The sequence below is a fragment of the Gigantopelta aegis genome, chromosome 10 (genome assembly GCF_016097555.1).
Source record: "Gigantopelta aegis isolate Gae_Host chromosome 10, Gae_host_genome, whole genome shotgun sequence".
Taxonomy (NCBI): Eukaryota; Metazoa; Mollusca; class Gastropoda; order Neomphalida; family Peltospiridae; genus Gigantopelta; species Gigantopelta aegis.
Window position 1 is genome coordinate 30,017,662 of NC_054708.1, and position 6,176 is coordinate 30,023,837.

The following is a 6,176-nucleotide window of genomic DNA, read 5'->3' on the forward strand; positions in this document are numbered from 1 at the left end:
CTCAGCTCAGGTCAAGTTAGTTTGTAACTGAAACGATTATAAATAACACGTAAGACAGGTTCGTAATGCTGTGAATCAAGCAAGCGGAAAGCCCCACCGATAACCCACACGTGTTAGGGCGTGTAAGGGTATCAAGGACGAAACATAGCCTATATAGGATTTAAAAACAGTCTGTGTATACGCTACTCTTTTGTGTTCTATACACACACACACACACACACACACACACACACACACACACACACACATATAAATACACACACACACACACACACACACACACACACACGTGTATATTCTATCTTAATTTTGTAATTTTATGTTGTATTAAATTTAATTAAGACAGATTTAAGCAAGACCATGATATTAGTATGATTATGCTTATTACTATTATTAATGCAGGCTTACGTTGTTGTTATTATTGTCATTGTCACTGACCGTTTCCTAGCCAAGAATCGGATTATATAGAATGAAATGATTTGTAACAAGCCCGTAGCTATCTGTTCAAGAATAGTCTGATTGAAATAGTAGTGTGAATAGTAGTGTCAAACACACAATAACAACAAGAACAACATCAACATCAAAAGCAATAAATAAATGAGTGAATGAGTGAGTGAGTAAGTGAGTGAGTGAGTGAGTGAGTGAACGAATGATCAGGAGTGTAAAAAGGTCATTTGAAACATAACAACAACGAATGCAATAATTAAATAAATAAGAAAAAAAAAAGAAATGTTTTATTTAACGACGCACTCAACACGTTGTATTTACGGTTATATGGCGTCAGACATATGGTTAAGGACCACACAGATATTCATGGGCTACTCTTTTCGATTAGCAGCAAGGGATCTTTTATATGCACCATCCCACAGACAGGGTAGTACATACCACGGCCTTTGATAAACCAGTCGTGGTGCACTGGCTGTAAATAAATGAATGAGTGAATGAGTAAGTGACTAAGTAAGTGACCGAGTGAATGAGTGAGTGAGTGAATGGTTGAATGTGTGAGTGAATGAGTGAGTGAGTGAATGAATAAATAGGAGTGTCAAAAGGTTAATTCCAACACATAACAACAACAGAAGCAATAAATAAATAAATACACGAATTACTTATTTAATTAATGAGTGAGTGAGTTAGTGAACGAATGAATGAATGAATGAATGAACGAACGAACGAAAGAACGAACGAATAAATGAATAAAAATAATAATAAACAAATAATAATAATAAAGAAAGAGAAGGAAAAGGTAACTCCCAATTAATGTTGGTTTCGACCAGTACAGGAGCATACTACTTCAGCAATGCTTTGATTATACCGTTCTGAAATATGCACGACAGACATCCCAGATAGCCGAGATGTGTGTCCGGGACAGCGTACTTGAACCTTAATTGGATATAAGCACGAAAATAAGTTCCGATGAATTATCCACCAGTAGGCGTGTTGTTGCGCTTTGGTATGTCTGCTGGTTCCAATGTACCAAATCAATTCCTATTGTCGATAATGTTAACGTTTAGTAATGAAATGATAAAAGCAGTATATCACCACACCCAGGCAGTACACCTGTAGTGTGACACCTCAGATTTAAGAACGAAAATCGGGGTGGGCGTGTCTCATACCATTTAAGAGATATACATCACATGTAATTAATGTTTTTATTAGCAACCGTCATTTATGCTGAACATTGCAGTTCCATTTTTGGATATACCCTGCACTAGTTTCAACCTCTGGTGTTATATACTGCATAACGACTGTTCAACAAATAAAAGCGTATTTATTTATTTATTTATTTATTAACAAAGAATAAGTTTTTATACAAATAATCAGTATTACATATTACTACCAATCACAACCGCTATAACTCCGTAAATATTTGACGGTACATGTATATCTTTAATTATTATTATTATTATTATTTTATTTTTTATTTCAGCGGTCAGCGCTGTCAAAAGCGGAACGTTGTTGTAGACCACTTCCTGAATTCATAAGCACCAACGGACGGATTTTAAAGAGATTTGAAATCTTGCATTCTATAGTCCGTCTTATCCTCCCAACACGGCCTCGGTGGCGTCGTGGTTAGGCCATCGGTCAACAGGCTGGTAGATACTGGGTTCAGATCCCAGTCGAGGCATGTTTTTTTTTAATCCAGATACCGACTCCAAACCCTGAGTGAGTGCTCCGCAAGACTCAATGGGTAGGTGTAAACCACTTGCACCGACCAGTGATCCATAACTGGTTCAACAAAGGCCATGGTTTGTGCTATCCTGCCTGTGGGAAGCGCAAATAAAAGATCCCTTGCTGCTTATCGGAAAGAGTAGCCCATGTAGTGGCGACAGCGGGTTTCCTCTCAAAATCTGTGTGGTCCTTAACCATGTCTGACGTCATATAAATGTAAATAAAATGTGTTGAGTGTGTCGTTAAATAAAATATTTCTTTCTTTTTTTCCAACTTTTTTTTTTTTTTTAAATAAATAATTTTAGTTTGTTTTGACTTAAAACGAAAAGTAAAAGTGTTTTGGAAATAACAAAAATATACTATTTTTGTATGCAATGTAGAAACCAATCGGCTGAGAAATAAAAAAAACCCTTGTAGTAAATTCCATAGTATGAAAATTGCGTTGCCCGTGGGACGGACTATAGTTCAGTTGGTAGAGCGCTCGCAAGAGGTGCTGTGGTCGTAGGATCGAACTCCCTCAGTGGACCCACTGTCAGATTGGATTTTTCCCGTGCCAACCACGACACCACTAGAGCACATTGATTTATTAATCATGGACTATTGGATGTCAACATTTGGTAATTTTGACATATAGTTTTAAAGAGGAACCTCGCTGCATTTTGTTTATTAGTAGCAAGGGATATTTTATATGCACCACCCCATAGACAGAATAACACATACCACGGCCTATCATATATCAGTTGTGGTGCACTGGCTGTAACGAGAAATAGCCCAATGAGCCCACTGACGGGGATCGATCCCAGACTGACCGCGCATCAAGCGAGCGCTTTACCACTGGACTACGTCTCGTCCCTGTGTGTGGGGAAGTGTGTACAAAAGATTCCTTGCTGGTGATGGAAAAATGTAGCGGGTTTCCTGCATTATGTTAAAATTATCGTCTCGAATTGAACTGAGCCTGTTTTTGACTTACACGTTTAAAGCCGCACACCCTAGTTCCATCCAGCGAAAATAAATTATAATTTGGTTAATCTACAAACCTGTAACACACTTAGATCACGTTTTTATCAAATGGAGTGAAAAAGCAGGTTTTATATCGATAAATACCATGGGAATCCCCATGTCCCAATTGCTTGAAATAATTTTGAAAGTTAGTATTCTGATGTCACCGGTAGATGTCGCTCGAAGCAAAACAATGCCTACGTCACGACAAATTTCAGAGACTTGGGGTGCGTTCGTTTCACCTCTCCTGGACATGTTCCAACTGTTCTGTCCTGGTTGTATCCCCTCCCCAGATATCGTAAGACTTAGCAAAATTATTGGTTTTAAGGGTTTGTAACGTTTTGTATTGAGACACTTACTTGTCTGAACTTTATTGTTGCTGAAAATGTTCACGAACTGTGAAGAAAAATCTCACAAATGAACAACAACAAATCGGATGTTGATTGCGCGAACCGTGCACGAGAAAACAAACCGAACCAAAATGATAACGGTCACGTGATATACCAACGTCTGTGACATTGAAATGGAAATATCCCCTCTAAAAATAGATTGGACCTCGCTTGCTTAACGGTTTTTTCTCGACAGCACGTCTTACGAAAAAATGCAAAAAATGCATTTCGTGGTTTTACAAACATCAGGATTACCAAAAAGCACTTCAGGTGAATGGAAATGTGTATTCTAAATAATAAAATGTAAGTAAAGTGCAATTTTATTTGTGAAAAATGGGGTTTAATAGCGAAAAACAACGCCGTAATGGTTAACAAATAGCCGTAACTAGGGTGTGTCCCTTTAAGAAAAACAGGTCCTTCGTATTTGACATTGGATATAAATCAAACTACAAATCAATTAAAGGTAGGGTCAACTCAAACAAGAGCCTTATGTGTTGGAAAGATGCATACCCGGACCACCAACATATACTGACACTTTAACAAATGAAAAACGCGTAATTTTAGAGTTATTTAAAAAACAAAACATGATTATTCCTGTTAACTGGGGGCAACCATTTTATTTCGTTTTTGTGACATCCGGTGGTATAGCTTGGGGTGAAGTGACGTCAGCTCCGTCCATCTCCTCTATGCAGTGTAAACAAACGCTCTAATTTACGACAAGGCACTTCGCTTTCATCAACCAAACTTGTAAAACAACCTAAATGACTTGATAGTATAATAAACTATTTAAATATATTTCAATTTGCATCAATAGAACGAAATAGAGTTATAGTATTTTTTTTTTTTTTTAAATCCATATTATTAGGCCTATTGGTAGGGTACGTTCGAGCAAAAACAACCCATGAGATAATTTTCTTTTCTTTGGGACGACGTAATTGGTCAGTTTTGTGATTTTAGATGGGAAAGTCTACTTAAAGGTTTTACAGAATTAGTTACAGTAATAAAGCAAGACGGCTGATAATGTCCATTACGATTTGAGTGTCCGCACGGTTATCACAAAATACCCTGTGATGTTAATAAAAGAGGCACGTCTTTTTAGTGTGACTAGACAGTGTCTGGGGACCGTCTAAATATACACCTGCCAATTAGGAACCACAGATAGAGGCCACGGAAAGAAAAGACCAATTAACCAAGAAAACACTCTGATTATTATTTCAGTACGTGGGTTAATTTATGTACAAAATATAATACTTATTTCAACACTTTGATAATGGTGGTTTATTTTGTATTAAAAAATAATATATGCGTTTTGTTGGCTTACTGGGATGGATATTATTACAGAACATTGCGATGCATCCGCAAAAATCAGGCATGTTTTGTTTCTTCATTTTGAAGACTAATTCCTGACGTGACACGTTAGGTATTACGTAACCACCAGCTCGCCAGAGGGCGTATTCACTGGGATGGTACAAAATGACTGCACCCGTTATATATAATAGCCGTCACATTTAACTGTTTTATTAATTAACTATACGATTATACTTGTTGATATTGAGCAATAATGTCCATTATATATCGTTGACTATGCATACCAGGCCAAATGCCTTAATTGTCCCTTCCTTTAAAGTGATTAAGACAGTGTTATAGTAACATATTGCAAAGACATGGGTTGTGCATTAACAATGGTTTATGAAAGCAGTCAAGCTTGTATTGGTATAAAACCAGTCAGGATAGACACAATAAGTTGATTTTCTTGGAACTGGTCTCGATGGCGTCGTGGTTAAGCCATCGGACACAAGGCTGGTATCAGCTCCCAGTCAGAGCGAATTTTAACGACCCAATGAGTAGGTGTAAGACCAATACACCCTCTTCTCTCTCACTAACCACTAACAATTAACAACTAACCCACTGTCCTGGACAGACAGCTCAGAGAACCGAGGTGTGCGAGTCCAGGACAGCGTGCTTGAAACGTTATTGGATATAAGCATGAAAATAAGTTGAAATTGAAATCAAATGACTTTCTTGAACTTTAATTAATTCACTGCTGATCAGAAAGCAACCTGGGTCGCTTTCACATTATTAACAGCATATTAATACAAATACAAAGTTACCAGATCTTCACAAATTATCAGTGAACATCCAAATTTCCAAATCCTGAAAATGAAGTACTACTATTAAACCTTCAATTATGTTTATTCAAATTATTGTGGATTATGATCGATAATAAATGAATACAACCAAAATAAATGAAGTCTTAGTATTCCACCGTTCATACTGTTTATTCAACAAATCATCGAGTATTCTTTAATAAATATAAATACACACCAACAGAAATGAACAAGGTTCATTCAACACATCATGGATTGTGACTCATTCATAATTGAATACCACTAAAATAAATGAAATACAAGTATTCAATCTTTGATACGGTTCATTCAACAAATCATGGATTGTTCTTTAATAAATGAATACACACCAACAGAAATGAACAAGTTTCATTCAATACATAGATTGTGACTCATTCATAATCGAATACCACTAAAATAAATGAAATCCTAGCATTCCACCTTTCACACTGTTCATTCAACAAATCATGGATTGTTGTTTTTCAATAAATGA